At 40.2% G+C, this 16,583-nt stretch overlaps 1 protein-coding gene across 6 annotated transcripts in view; it reads right to left on the bottom strand.

Moving 5' to 3' along the window:
* Tbl1xr1 (TBL1X/Y related 1) overlaps positions 1 to 16,583 on the bottom strand; it is a 132,583-nt gene that overhangs the window by 94,050 nt on the left and 21,950 nt on the right. The window lies entirely within an intron of this gene.

Here is a 16,583-nt window from a genome sequence, read left to right as displayed (position 1 = left end):
ACCACATATACAGAAAACAGCCAGAAGTGGCACTGTGGCTCAAGTGGCAGAGTGCTAGCCTTGAGCAAAAAGGAAGCCAGGGACAGTGCTCAGGCCCTGAGTCCAAGGCCCAGGACTGGCCAAAAAAAAAAAAAAAAAAAGTCTAGCAAATTCAGCAAGTAGTAGTAAACAATAAGACTACAGTTATATATGCTTTCTTCTGAAAACACAATTAATATGTCCACAGAATAGCAGTGGTCATTGCCTAAGAATTGAATGTTCTTGGGCACAAGGAGAAAAAAACATGTTTTGGTAGCATGTCCTCTAAAACAAGAGAAATGAGGCATGTTAGCAGACAGATGGCTATGGGAACTTCTACGCTCAGTCACAAGCCGGGAAGGCTGTAGAACAGGCCTGTAATTCCAGCAATTGATGATGCAGACAGATCACAAGTTCAAGCTAGCCAGGGTTACATTGAGAGACTATCTTAAAAACAGAAAAGCCTAAGTAACTGAATAAGTCAACTAAATTTATCTATTTTCCTAAGATCGAACCACAAGAGCAGAAAACAGATTTAGTTAATATGAAATGATTAGCAGTGTTACAAAGTAAGTTGTCACTGGATAATCATAAATTTTAAAGAATTCTGGGCATTAGAAAAGAATGTCAGAGATAAACGAATCTACTCCTAAGAAACAAAAATGCGTCCAAAAACTCACTGGAGCTGGGCCGATGGCTCACGTCTATAATCATATCTACTCAGGAGGCTGAGATCTGAGGATCAGGTTCAAAGGCAGCCAGTTCAAAGCTAGCTACCCCAGAGCAGCAAAGTCCCCATGAGACTCTTATCTCCAATAAACCTCTCAAAAACTGGAAGTGAAATTATGGCTCTCAGTGGTAGAGCACTAGCCTTGAAAAGAGCTCAAGGATAGTGCCCAGGCCCTAAATTCAAGCCCCACAACTGACAAAACAAACAAAAAAATACACCGGAGAAATTCTAAGTTATATTCAAACTATTTTACTGTACAAAGAGAAAGAAACAAGATGGGTTACTTCATGAGGGCGCTGCGTTATCTATATTCTGAATTAATCACCTCAATCCTCTGACCTTATGAACAGAGATGCTGGTGGAGCAGCCTTTGCACTGCTTTCTATATAAGATGATCCTCTATATAAAGCTTTTTGCCTTCCTGGGTAAGGCTTCCTGTGCAATAGTCAGGCCAGAAGTGAAGTCAACAAGATGGAGCCACCTCTAATATAAAAAGAGAAATCAAAGAGTAAAAACAAAGGGGGATGGATGGGGAAGGGATCTCAGTATCATGCTGTTGGACACTAAAGTGGATAGGATGCTACTCTACCTCCAACACCACACACACCTCCCCACAAGTGAAGTGGTGCTGATCCACACTCTAGCCCTCTGCCTCATAGTATCCATCACCAAAACCACCCTGCAGATACAGGCCTGGTAGAAAGAGCTACTGAGATGCCAGAAACACCCAGCAACTGCCAATGATGGTCAAGATCCTTCAAACACTGCAGAAGCATAACAGCATAAAAAAGAAAGAGCAAGAGCAACAGGCATAAAGAACTGCTAACAGATACCAAGAAACAGAAAAACATATTCAAATAAAACAATGCACTGGCTATTACAACATTAAAAAATTAAGAATATGCAGTTAATTAATGAAATGGGCATGACTAAACACCAAACTATCTACCTATAACACAGGCTGGGCTCATCTTCCAGATGCGGGTGGGAGGGGGAAGGCAGAGAAGGGAGGGGGGGTAAGAAAGACAGGGAAGAAGGGGAAAGAGAAGAGAGAGAAGTGGGGAAAGGAAGGAAAGAAGAGAGAGAAAAAGGAAAATATACATATGCTTATGTAAGATATACAAAAGTAGAGAACACAAGTTAAGTGAAATTAAACTTTCCAAGAACTATATAATAATTTTTCAGCTTTTTACTAAGAACAAGTGAAAGGGTGAAAAAAATTCACTTATCAAAAACTTAAGAACAACAAGAAAGAGTTTAATAAGAATCCTAATACAGCCAGGTGCCCATAGCTCACACCTATAATCCTAGCTACTGAAGAGGCTGAGATCTGAGGATTGCAGTTTGAAGCCAGCCCAGGCAGAAAAAAGTCCCAGTGAGACTCTTATCTCCAACTAACCCACTCAAAAGGATGGAAGTGGCACTGTGGCTCCAATGACAGAGCGCTAGCACAGAGAGGCTCAGGTACAGCGCCCAGGTGCTGAGTTCAAGCTCCACAACCAACAACAACAAGAATCCCAATATACTGCAGTTATGTTATCAGAGTGCCAAGAAAACTCCCAAGATAAACTAAAATTACGTATGTTTCATCCACCCAAAATACTGTGTGCTTAATGACAACACAACCATCCTCTATACGCCTATAAAAGGAAAATACTTTAATCTAGATTCCTAGCATGTACTATCCAGCTCATACAACACGAAGGCTACAAATGGGTTTCAATGGTGCAGCTAGGATTCTGCAATAGGCAGCCTAACCCACCAAGCAAATACTACTTTGCAATAAAAGCTTCTGTAAGTCAGGTATTTTCAGACATTCAAAAACTGAAAAGAGGGGCTGGGGATATAGCCTAGTGGCAAGAGTGCCTGCCTCGGATACCCGAGGCCCTAGGTTCGATTCCCCAGCACCACATATACAGAAAACGGCCAGAAGCGGCGCTGTGGCTCAAGTGGCAGAGTGCTAGCCTTGAGCGGGAAGAAGCCAGGGACAGTGCTTAGGCCCTGAGTCCAAGGCCCAGGACTGGCAAAAAAAAAAAAAAAAAAACTGAAAAGATGTAGCAGTAAAAGAAAAAAGGGGCAGCTCATGCCTGTAATCCTAGGTACTCAGGTGTTAAGGGTCATGGTTCAAAGCCAGCCCAGGCAGGAAAGTCAATGAGACTATTATCTCCAATTAAACCACCAGAAAACCGGAAATGGCACCGGGACTCAAAGTGGTAGAGCATTAGCTTTGAGAAAAAAAAAAAAAAAAAAGCACAGGGACAGCACCATGCCGTCTTCAAACCTCACAACCAAAAAAGAAAAAAAAGTACCCAGTAAAACACCTGATAAAACAATGGCAGCCAAGGATGTTCCCTGAAGTTAACAGCTGAAAAAAAGGAAGTGAGGTGTAGGGCCAAGCACCACACACACACACACACACACGCACGCACACACACACACACTATGCTGGTGGCTCATGCCTGTAATCCTAGCTACTCAGAAAGTGGAGATCTGAGGATTCTGGTTTTGAAGCTTTCTGTAAGACTCTTGTTTTCCAATTAACCAACTGGCACCCCCCACCACACACCCCCCCCCCCCGCCAGAACTGGAGGTGTGGTAGAGTGCCCGCTATGAATGAAAAAGCTAAGGGTGTGAGGCCCCAAGTTCAAGCCCCAAGTTCCAGTGCACACATACAAAGGAAACTGGAGGATATACTTACCAATAACTATCATTTTTAACAGGCAAGGTTAATGATATAGATTTGTTTCCTCCTAGTATACAGTAGATTTAAAAATTATTCTACAAAAAGGGACTGCAAAATTAAGTACAGTATTTGAAAACTTTAATCTTCATCCTGCAAAAACAATGTCTTTTAAAATAATTGGAAACAATATAAGCAAAGTCAAACATTAATTTCCTCAAAACTTCCATGAAATATGATGCATCATTACTATATTAATTTTTTTCATTTCTTTATTGTCCAAGTGATATACAGAGGGGTTACGGTTTCATACGTAAGGCAGTGAGTACATTTCTTTTTTTCCCCTTTATTGTCAAAGTGAAGTACAGAGGAGTTAGTTTCATATGTAAGGCAGTGAGTACATTTCTTGTTCAACTTGTTACCTTCTATCTCATTTTCCCCCACCACCTCCCTTCCCATGCCCCCCCCCCATGAGTTATAATTTGGTTTACACCATATAGTATTTTAAGTATTGCTGTTGCACTGGTTTGTCTTTTTATCCTTTGTCTCTCATTTTGGTATTCCCTTTCCCTTCCTTAGTTCCAATACACATATATACAATTTCCAGGATACTACAATCAGTTACAGTGATATCAGGGGTAAAACCATGGGAAAGAAAAACAGGACGTAAGATATCACAAGAAATGTACACACTGCCCTACTATGTAACTGTACCCTTTTTGCACAACACCTTGTCAAAAAATTTGTGTTCAATTAATAAACAAATAAATTTTAAAAAGCTAAAAAGCAAAAAAAGAAATACAAAATATGCATACATGTATATACATGTTCACATACATATGCACATACATGTATGCATATGCACATGTGTGCACGCATGCACATATGTGTACACGCATATACATGAATTATCATCAATAACACCTACTATGCATAGGATCTCAAATGGTATTAAATATAAAAAGTCACCTTTAATATTTTTCACATAACTTTCACATACATCTAAAAGTGCATAAAAACATATTCAAAGGTTACACACCAAACTCATAACAAAGTAATTATTAACTCATCTTTGGTGAATGTAATGAGTTCAGATAACTCTTACATGTCACTTTACCATGTACACTTTTTCTCTATTTAGTTGGCTCACTCATTTTTACAGTATGTTTGTAAATAGACAGATCCCGTATTTACCAATATATTTATGTGTTAATTTTAAATGTAATGCCCATATTAGTACTTGGTACACTTTCAAGCATATGAGCACAGAATGATGAAGTTGCCAGTCCCATACTTGCCTGGCTGATGTCAGTCACCATGCTGCAAACAATGTCTGTTTCAGCCATCAAAGTGTTGCGAAATGTACTATGTACAGTATATTTGGTGCCATTGTTTTATGTTTTTTGCCACTTGTAAAATAACTTAAAACAAAGCCCCCAAGTTCAGTGCTAAAATGCTATCCTATATTACCAGTGCAAGGAGATTATGATGCATTTTATGAAAAAAATGTATCTAGCCAGGTAGTGGCTGAAATTGGCAATCCTAGCTGCTTGGGAAGCAAAGATGGACAGATGGTGGTTTGGGGCCAGATTAGACAAAAATAAGTTTGTTTGTGGGACTCCATCCCATTCAATGGCCAGATGCAGAGGCTGATGCTGTTATGCCAGACAGGAGAAGTCCAAGAGCTGGACATGGTGACCCACACCTGTTAGCCCCACAAAGGAATGGAGGGCCTAGTAAGAGGATCACAGGATGGCTCAAGGATAAACCAAGATAGTACCTCAAAAATCACCAGTGTGAAAGGAGGCTACAGGTGTGGCTCATGTGGTAGACTAGCACTTAACAAACAAGCACGGGACCCTTGAGTTCAATGCTTAGTACTGTGCCCCCTACCAACTCCCAAAATAATGATCAGCTAAACTTAAAACTTAGCTGGCAGACACTATAATAAGCATTTTAAGCATTAGCACTATAATAAGCATTTTAATCACTCCTCGTGTGCAAAAATAAATAAATAAGCATCGTGTTCAATGCAGGTACACAGTAAAAAAAAAAAAAAAAGAAAAACCGGGAAAATACTGTATATTACATATCTCCTTAAAGTCTTACCACCAACCTACAAAGTAGGTATGTGAGAAAAGCTTCAAAACAATGGGAATATGGCAATGCTACCTAACTCATTTGATGTGAATCCAATGAAGTAATGAGAAATCCTCTAAAATGATTTCTTATAGTGCATTCAAATCCTAACAAAATTATCAACTATGGCCATCTATAATGAAGTACACACTGAAAACAGGCTAGCGGGGGGCACATAAGGCTGCAATAGAGAGCTTTATAAAGAGCATGACATAAACATAAAAGGATAATGAAATGGGACAATTGTTAGTGCTGGACAGAATTTTAAAAACTGAATGTGACAAAGTTTGACAATTAATTGTGAGTTTGCAGAGAAAGCACAGGAAAGGAAAAAAAAAAGCAGTTACTAAGCCTGGCACCATCTATAATCTATAATCCTAGCTATTCAGGAGGCTGAGATCTGAGGATAGTAGCCAGCCAGGACAGGAATGTCTGTGAGACTCACTAATTAAACCATCAGAAAACCGGAAGTGGAGCTGTGGCTCAAAGTGGTAAAGCACTAGCCTTGAGCAGAAAAACTTCAGGTACAGCACCCAGGCTCTGAGTTCAAGCTCGGGAGGGAGGGAGGGAGGGAGGCAGGCAGGCAGGCAGGCAGGCAGGCAGGCAGGCAGGCAGGCAGGCAGGCAGGCAGGCAGGCAGGCAGGCAGGCAGTTACTAGAGTAAGAATTAAAAAACCCTGTCTGTAAAGGGCCAGATTGTGATTTAAGACTAGAGGTCTCTGTCCTAACTATCCAACGTATTGTTGTAAACTAGCGGCCATGACCTAAAACACAAAACAATAAGGCTATGTTCAAAATTAAGAATATTTGAATTTCATAGGGTTTTCACTCATCATATATTGTTTGACAATTTTTTTCATGGTTTAAAAATGTAAAAGAAGATTTTTAGCTTGTGGATGTTTAATAAACACGTGGTAGGCCACAAGTAACCTGCAGGCTGTAGTGTGCGGAACCCTTGCTCTAAAAGCCTCCAAAGCAACAATACATATTCTGATTCAGTGCGTGGCAAGGTTAAGAAACACAGTGTATGTTATCAGACCAGTTTGTCTACAGAAATTTTGGACAGTCTCTAAAACTGTACCATAAAGATTCTACCAATCCTACATGATCCACACCAGTGGCATAACTACAATATATGGTCCAACTATGGTCCACCTTTTTTTTTGGAAATAAATTAAACAGACTTCTGTATTGCCTAGGTGCTTTTGTAGTACAGTGGTAAGCAGCTTTCACTAGGTATATCTGGACAAAGTTTGCTGAGCTATAATTTACACAGATAACTATATGGCATAGAGACGCCTGGCAAAGCGGCATAAGCCACCAATATAGAAAATTCACAGCCTCCAAAGTTTAGGTAAGGCAAAGAATCCTTCAGACTGGGCTCTATGGTGACATCACAAGTCTTGTGGGTCTCTCTTTCCATGAGATCAACTGCCACTTCTCAAGGAACCATGCATTTGGAAGATAAAAGTACCTACACCTTTCTGAGATCAGACAATTAATGTCTAAAACTAATCCCTGAATCTAGATAATACCACTGTGATATATTTGTCATAATGAGGGATTACAGTGATCAAATAATGTAAGTTTTGGCCCAAGTCCATTTACCAAAGAGTAGTCCAATCCTCCCACCTCATGGCTATTCCCAGATGCTGAGTGTATGTAGAAGTACAAAAGGTATTATCAAGGTACCTCCAACTGAGGAATCTCATACTAATGACACAATAGATGCAGTAACATAGTACCTACTAGACCAGCAAGGTGGCCCTCCAAAGAAAAGTATGATGAATTCCTACATATCAAAGAATTGAAACACCACAAAAGCAGAACTTAAATATTCCTAAAGAATGGCAGTATTAGGACTGGGTATGGCAATGCACATCTGTCATCCCAGCTATGTGAGAGAATTGTTAACATCTGGCCCTATGGAAGGAAAACCACAAAGACCTCATCCAAAATATAACATAAGCAAAAAGGGGTTGGGGGCCTGGCTCAGCTGATACAATGTTTACCTACCAAATGTGAAGCCCTGAGTTCAAACCCCAGTACTATTTCCCACCTCCACTTAAAAAAGTATTTTAAGTAGGTGAGGTAGCACACACCTACACTCCCAGCATTTACGAAGCTAAGGCAGAAGTATCCTAAGTTTGAAGTCATCTGACTACAACAGTAAGATCCTAAGATCTGAGGGTTGCAGTTGAAGCCAGCCACTCAAGGAAGTCTTGAAACTCCTATATCCAATAAACCACCAAAAAGCTGGAAGTAGAGCTATGGCTCAGGTGGCAGAGCACCAAAGGCTAACACCTAGGGTCTGAGCTCAAGCCCCAATGAGGGGGGATGGGAGGGAGGGAAGGAGGGAAGGAGGGAAGGAAGGAGGGAAGGAGGGAGGGAGGGAAGGAGGGAGGGAGGAAGGGAGGGAGGGAGGGAGGGAGGGAGGGAGGGAGGGAGGGAGGGAGGGAGGGAGGGAGGGAGGGAGGGAGGGAGGGGCAGAAAGAAAAGAGGGAGGGAAAGAGGGAATAAAGAAGGGGAGGGGAGGGAAGGGGGAGGAGAGAAGAAAGGGAGAAAGGAAAAGAGAAAAAGAAAATTCAAGGGAAAAAAACTGGCAGTATTTAAATCTTAAAGACAGCTGGTACCCCAATTTGATCTACTTAACATAGTGCCTAGCATGCTGCAGACAGATTTTCTGTGTCTACAAACTGAATTCAGAAAAAACTGGTCATCACTTGAATTTAGTACAAATTCACAATACTGGCTCAAGTTTCTAATTTCCAGTGCTAATTTTTTGACCGCACCAGTAAACATAAGTTGTCCATTACATAGATAATACCAGCCACAATGAATTGTTAAAGAGGAGTAGCTATTGTGGACACTTTGAAAAGACATATACGTTAGAAAGTTAAGTACCAAGAAGGTACCAAATTCCGACAACAGTAATTAAATTCTAGAGGCCCCTGGACTGAATCATCTCTCTCTCAAATAGAAGACAAGTCACTACACTTTATATCTTCTACAAGTAATAAAGCAGCAAAAGCTCACTAGGTTTCTTTGGGTGTTAGAAACAACATATACCAATTTATAAGTGCTATCTTGTTCTTTCCAATAATAAGTGTTCTGAAATCCTGCCATCTCCTCCATTGTGGCCTAAAGAAAGGAATTTCTCAACTAATCGAAACTGCTACACAACTAGCTCTGACAGGTGACCACAAAAACCCTATGACACAACGCCAGTGCTATCAGCCACTGGCAAACTTTGAGAATTCCAGTGGAGGCCCCTAAAGACTCCTAAAAAACCCAAAGATTCTCTATTGAAAAAAGGCACTTATAATTTTTGCACTTGAAGAAAATGAAGATCTAGCCACAAGAGACTATACAACCCGGGGTCACCATTAGAACCTAAGAAATTATCATCTTTGTGGGGCACTGGTGGTTCATGTCTGTGAGCCTAGCTACTCAGGAAGCTGAGATCTAAGGATTGCAGTTTGAAGCCAGCCCAGGCACATAAGTCCCCATAAGACTCTTATCTCCAATTAACCACTGGAAATGCTGCTGTGGCTCAAAAGAGATAGAGGGCTACCTTGAACATAAGAGCTCAGGAGCATGTGAGTTCAAGGCCCATGACCAACAACCAAAAGAACAAGAGGGAGGGAGGGAGGGAGGCAGGGGATTATCACCTGATCTACCAAGTTAAAGTTGATGTAAAGACAGGCACCAGTAGCTCACATCTGTAATCCTAGCTACTCAGGATACCAAGATCTCAGGATAGCAGTTTGAAGCCAGCCCATGCAGAAAGAGACTCTTATTTCTAATTAACCACCAAAAGCCAGCAGTGCAGGTGTGGCTCAAGTGATAGAGTGGCAGCCTTAAGCAGAAAATGCTAAAGGACAGTGCCCAGGCCCCAGAAACAGCAACACAAACAAACAGAAAAATATTGATGTGGCAGATAATATTCCATAATAGTATGGAAATGGCAAATTATCAGGACAGGCTCTGAAGCATAAGCAGATGGCTCCCTGTTGGTGTCTCTACTCGTGACACACTGTATCTTCTTTAGACAAGGCTGAGGATAGGGCATTATCTACTATTTAAGAAGGAAAAACTTTGAAGCCCAGATTAAGGGAAATGCTAGTCTCTATGCTGTACCATATAGTCAGTCAGTCCTCCCACCATGAAGTAGCCGTACAAGAAAAATAAACCAAATGAAAATCCTCCCACACTATCAAGAAGGGAAAGAGTAAACAAAAAACTTCTTTTCAAATGGTATTTCCACAGGTTTGGGTCAGCGACCTTACATTATGTATCTAAAACCAAACAATTACTAAACATAAAAAGGTTTAGAATAGACCTATCAGTGGATCACAATAGCTCAACAGCTATGTACACAAGATCATATAAGATGAGGATAAGCAAAAACAACTCCAAGAGAAGGACACAGGAGGATTCTATTGTTGACGTTACATTTAAAGTTCTAGGTGAATTTCCTTTGGCGTAAGCTACATGGTTACAGTATATGATTTGGTACACTGGGTATTGTATATATGCCTACCTGATCTAGGGAAGGGAAAGAAAAACGAGGGTGTAAAGTATCACAAGAAATGTACTCACTGCCTTATTATGTAATGTACCCCTTTTGCACAACACCTTGTCAACAAAATTTAATTTTTAAAAAAAAGATTAATGAAGAAATGAAAAAAAAAAGGGAAAGAGTGAGGCACTGTACTAGGTTCTAGAAGGAAAATCATTAGGTGGCTGCATTTCCAGCTACAGTTCTGGACAAACATAGAAGCCAAGCACTGTGGGACATGCCTGTAATTTCAGCACACGGAAGGCAGTGGCAGGGGGTTCAAGACCACTCTGATAATAAGGTCCAGGCCAGTCTGGGTCTATAAAGTGAGACATTATCTCAACTTTAATTCATTAATTAAAAGCAGAATAGTAAGAGATATGTCGATGGACCATTTATTTAGGTGAAGGTTCACCAAGAAGTCCTATGTGTGGAGTCTTCCCCTAATTTTATGGAATCAAGATAAGCCACTCCTTGAAAGTCAATCAACATCTTTCCTGAGTGATCTCAATGCCTAATCCACAACTTCCAAGGGGGAAGTTATAGTGGCAAAACAAAGGCTTCACAAATTGTGCCAACTGGGCTGGGAATATGGCCTAGTGGCAAGAGCACTTGCCTCCTACACATGAAGCTCTCAGTTCGATTCCCCAGCACCCCATATATGGAAAACAGCCAGAAGGGGCGCTGTGGCTCAGGTGGCAGAGTGCTAGCCTTGAGCGGGAAGAAGCCAGGGACAGTGCTCAGGCCCTGAGTCCAAGGCCCAGGACTGGCAAAAAAAAAAAAAAAAAAATGTGCCAACTAGAAACTTCTCACAAAGACTGACATACTATGATGCTGTGCCATCTTTCTTTAGGTTATGATCTATAACCAACAATCCTAAAATCTTCACAGCTGAGCACAGTGGTTCTTAAACAATATTAGAAATATCACTGGCCAGAAAGTCCATGAGACTCTTATGTCTAATTAAGTAGCAAAACGGCAGATGGATGTTGTAGCCCAAGTGGTAGGATACCAGCCTTGAGCAGAAAAAGCTAAGAGACTGTGACCAGGCTCTGAGTTCAAGCCTCAGTACAGCCAAACAAACAAACAAATAAATAATCCAGCCAGCCAGCCAGGCACCTGTGGCTCATACCTGTAATCCTAAACTACGCAGAAGGCTGAGATCTGAGGATCATGGTTTGAAGCCAGCCCAAGCAGGAAAGTCTGTGAGACTCATCTCCAATTAACCACTAGCAAACCAGAAGTGGCACTGTGACTCAAAGTAGTAGAACACTAGTCTCGAATGAAAAAGCACAGAGAAAGCGCCCAGGTTCTGAGTGCAAGCCTGTGACAATAGTAATAATAATAATAATAATAATTTTCTTGTTTGCTCATTTTGGGGTTTGTAAGCAGCAGGGCACAGAAATGGAGACAGACAAAGGGTGAAAAAATGAACTATAAAACTTATGGGTGGAAAGCTTGCAACACTTTGGGTAACAATTTACAATCTGATCAAATGAAAAATTTACTTACCATATGGCTTAGCAAATGTATTCCCCACACTTGCACACAGGAGAAATGGTACTGACCTGTAGCCTTACACAGTGTTTTAAACTTCTTTATATATAAAAGTCCAAAACTAGAATTGAACAATAGCTATGTACAAATAAGAAGAAACAAGCCACATTACTTCATAATTAAATGGGACACTACTCAGAAAAGTAACAATATATGGAAATAAATAAAACAGCATAAATGAATGTCACAGTTTGCTGGGATAAGATTAGAGGTAAAATTAAATATGTTGTTTACTTTTTTGATTTCTTGAAATTCTAGAAATGGTAAAAGTGTATGACAATGATAGCAACTAAGTTATTTTGTGCCTAGTGTTTATGGTGGGTAAGAAAGAGATATTAACTTATTAAAGTTCCCAAGGGGACTTTCAGAGGAGATAGAAATGTTCTTATATTAGGCCAGTAGTTACAAGGATGTTTTCATTTATTAAACTTATTGACATAGCTACTTAAAATGTATGAATTTGTAAGTAAATCATCTCACAAAAGTCCATTTTCAAAACAAGAGTAAATGTAAAAAAAGTATTGCCTGAGCTTCCTATATGTTGACATTTTTCTTTATTAATTTCATCCTAACCTTTTCTGAAATACTTTTATTTCTTTCTGAATAAAATGGGATATTGATATTCCTTCAAAAAAGAAAAAAATTTATGGGTGGAGGCAGGAGGATAAACTGGGAGAGCAAAGGAACGGGTGACACTGTCCAAAAAGAAATGTAACTTCTCTGTATGTCACCTTTATAATAGCAATATAAATAACACTTATTTCCCACTAGAATGACTTGAACAGTTGCCTTAAATGTGTTGATCCTTTACAGAAAGCACAATTAATATTCTAACTACCTGAGGAAATGACAGTAAATAGTAAAGTAGAAACATATATGTTTATATCATCCCAGGTACTCTGTTTTGGAGAATATGAAATATACACTACAATAGTTTGCCCAAATTACATAGTTAAGCCAGAAACTGCCCCTTCTTTTCTTCTCACCTATCTGCTTTCAGGTAGACATCTCAGACTTTAGTGTTCATAGAGCTGTCTCACAATAATAAAGACGCTGGTAACTGAGAACTAAATGAACTCGCAATTATTCATCTTCTTTGGAAATTGAAAAGGCTAGCAATGACACCTCTCCAAAAAATAAATAACTGACACTGGGATTTCAAAGGATTTAGGGGAGAAGAGGATTCATGAATACAGGACAGGAGAAAGGGGGCTTTAGTAGAGAATAAAGACTTCTCAGTCCTTTAGAAAGAATGGGCCAAACAAATCCACAAGTAAATGACTAAAACATGCACCTGTTAAGAACTCCTCACAGTGGGTAAAGCGGGTACCTTCAATGCACATCAAGAATATATCTGTAATACTAGCTACTGAAGGGCTAAGACTGTCATGAGGTTCATGGTTTGAAGCCATGCCAGACAGAAAGGTCAATCAGACTCCATCTCCAAAATAACTGGCAAAAAACAAGGCTAGAGACAGGGCTCGAATGAATGAGTGACAGCCAAGAAAACACAAGGCCTATTTCAAACCCTGGCAGTAGACACACACACACACACACACACACACACACACACACACACACACACACTCTCAAAAAAAGGGATCACTGAATCAGACAATGATATTGCAAAACAACTTTATTTTACAGTAATAGAGCTACGTTGAAGAAAGTTGAGTCACTTGTCTCAGGTCACAGTGCTATGTGAAAATTAAAGCTGGGAAGAGTACCCAATCTGTAATCTTAAATGCCACATATTTATGCATATTTCATAGCTTCATTTGCCAGTGTGTATTTACTAAGAAATGGTTGCACCGATTCTGTTATCTAGTGATAGTTTTCACAACATAGCTAACAGGCTCCATGTGACACAAGCTATTCTCCACTACACCTGCAGTATTTCTATGCCTGGTGTCAGCTACTGGACAATCTCACTTTCCACCACCAAAGGGTTAAAGGAATTTTTCCATTACTTTCTTCTTTTGTCCTAAGTACTGTTACGTAAAATTTATTTCAAGCTGATTCAATTGGCTAACCATGTGAGGGCATTTCAGGAATAAATTAAGCACAATTATGGCAAATTAATACTCATGTTGTAAAACTTGTAACACAGAGACTCCTTGATGTCACCGTTCTTTATCAATCAAACACAGGACCTTTCTTTCCTTTAAGATGCTACTTAAACTCTGTATTATGCATTTTAGTCTTCGATCTAGACTATTATCCCTCTTCCCTGGTTTTCCCAGAGCCACATTCTTAGCTGATTTAGGCCGTACTATATTCTAAGCTTCAGGAAGCTGCTATTATCTACTTTCCTAATCTACTTGGGTAATACTGGCCCCAGTTCTATATATTTCCCCTTTATTTTCTATACAGATTTTTCTAGGTATCATTCTTATGAGTTTCCTTCGGAGGTTTGGTGGGGGATTTTTGTTTGTTAGTTTTGGGTGCCAGTTCTGGGCTAGAACTCAGGACCTAGGCACCATCCCTGAGGTTTTTTTCACTTAAGCTAATGCTCTACCACTTAAGCCACAGCTCCACTTCTGGCATTTGGGTAGCTAATTGGAGATAAAATAAACTCCCAGCCTTCCTGCCCTTGAAACTGCCATCCTCAGATTTCAGCCTGAGTAGCTAGGTTTACAGACATGAGCCACCAGCACACCCTGCCCCTTCAGAGTTTAATATTTCTTGTGCCTCTGGTTACCCTTAATTGAAATATTGTTGCTGCCATCTCCTCCCACTCATCTTGTTTCGAGTGGCTTTCCCCCCAAAGTCTCTATCGCCTCACCATTCCCTACCACATTCCTATACAGCTTATGCTACTCAAAACAAAATCACACCGTTTACAGGATGACTTCTAACCTGGAAAGTATTGCCTTTTATAGACTCAAGAAAACAGTAAGCAGCCCGGGCCCAAGTGATTTGTACCTATAATTCAAGCTACTCGGCAAGCTGAGATCTGAGGATCCCAATTCGAAGCCAGCCCAGGCAAAAAGATTTTATAAGACTCTTATCCTCCAATTAACCAGCAAAAAGCTGGAAGTGGAAGTGTCTCAAGTGGTAGATTGCCAACCTTGAACAAAAAACCAGCCACCTAGTCCCAGAGTTCAAGCCCCCCAAGGAAGGAAAGGAAGGAGTGAAGAAGGGAAGGAAAACAGGAGAACAGAAGAGCAAGAAATAAGCTGATCTCTTGTCCCATATTTGACAAATGCTTAGGTCAAGATTTAACCAAGAATTTCTTATCAAGAATATACCAACCTTTGTTTCAAAATTAATTTAGAAGTCTAAGAATGAATAGAATATCAAATTAATTAGAGCAAATACATAACAAAACTAAGAACAGAAGAGCACTACACACTTAAGAGAACTTAGAAGAAGGCCGTCACTCAAACACAGGATCAAGCATCCTTATGGTACAATTCTAAACTCCATTATATATTAGGAACTGGAAGGCCAGTTGCTATGGTAATACTTCTAGGAGACAGTTCAGAAGAAGAAACTAAAGATGCTGACAGGCCTGTCTGTAGAGGGATGCGAGCAAGAAATCAACTGTGGTGCATTAGGCACCTTGGCTGAGAAAACCAACTGGAAAACCACTAACAATTCTAAGGATATATAAACCCAGTAAATTAATCTAATTTCCCTTCACTAGTACTAAACAGACACTTTTACAAACAACCAAATACGAATCAATCCACTCTACAGGCCACATTTAAACAGTATCTCTTAAAGGACAACTTACCTTTCTTCCTCCAAAAACAGTTATAAAAACATAATATGTGGCTAGGAATGTGGCTCAGTGGTAGAGTGCTTGCCTAGCATGCATGAAGCCCCAGATTCCATTCCTCAGTACCACATAAATGGAAAAATCCGAAGTAGTAATGTGGCTCAAGTAGTAGAGTGCTAACCTTGAGCTTCTTAAAAGAAGATCAGGGACAGTGCCCAGGCCCTGAGGTCAAGCCCTATGACTGGCAAAAGCAAACAAACAAACAAAAACCATAATATGTGAAAGGCAATGCACTCATTACCTGACTCATATAACTGTAATCCCTCTGTACATCACCTTTACAATAACAATAAAATAAATTAAATATATGTGTATAAAATACAACCTCTGAAATCATTAAAAATTCAAAAATCTTCAATCAGGTACAACAGTACACATCTTTAATTCCACACTCAGGACACTGAATTAGGGGGATCAAGAGTTTGAGGCCAGCTGGACTACACGGTTAAAATCCTGCTTCAAAAGAAAAAGTAAACACACACATAAGAAACGTCAATGTAAAGACAGCGGTTGAAGTTTGAGACCAGTAAAAAGATTTTTCTCTTTTAATTCCTGTAATGAGAATGACCTTTAAACATATATGGCACTTAATGAGCCTTACTCCTGCTGCTGAAGAAGTAAATAGCTCACTTCCAAAACTGAATAAAATAGCTCCTTAAAATTATATAAATAGAGGGGCTGGGGATATGGCCTAGTGGCAAGAGTGCTTGCCTCCTATACATGAGGCCCTGGGTTCGATTCCCCAGCACCACATATACAGAAAATGGCCAGAAGTGGCGCTGTGGCTCAAGTGGCAGAGTGCTAGCCTTGAGCAAGAAGAAGCCAGGGACAGTGCTCAGGCCCTGAGTCCAAGCCCCAGGACTGGCCAAAAATTATATAAATAGAGCCAGGTGCTAGTGGATCACACCTGTAGCTACTTAGGAAGCTGAGACTTGAGAATCACAGTTCAAAGCCAGACCATACCAGAAAGTCCCTAAGACTCTTACCTCCAATTGACCGTCAAAAAGCCAGAAGTGGAGCTGTGACTCAAGTGGTAGAGTGTTACCCTTGAGTACAAAAGCTCAAGCACAGTGCCCAGGCCCTGTGTTCAAGCCCCAGGACTAACAAGCGCACAC

Source organism: Perognathus longimembris, chromosome 5, assembly GCF_023159225.1.
Source record: "Perognathus longimembris pacificus isolate PPM17 chromosome 5, ASM2315922v1, whole genome shotgun sequence".
NCBI lineage: Eukaryota > Metazoa > Chordata > Mammalia > Rodentia > Heteromyidae > Perognathus > Perognathus longimembris.
This window is presented reverse-complemented; position numbering and strand designations above follow the sequence as displayed.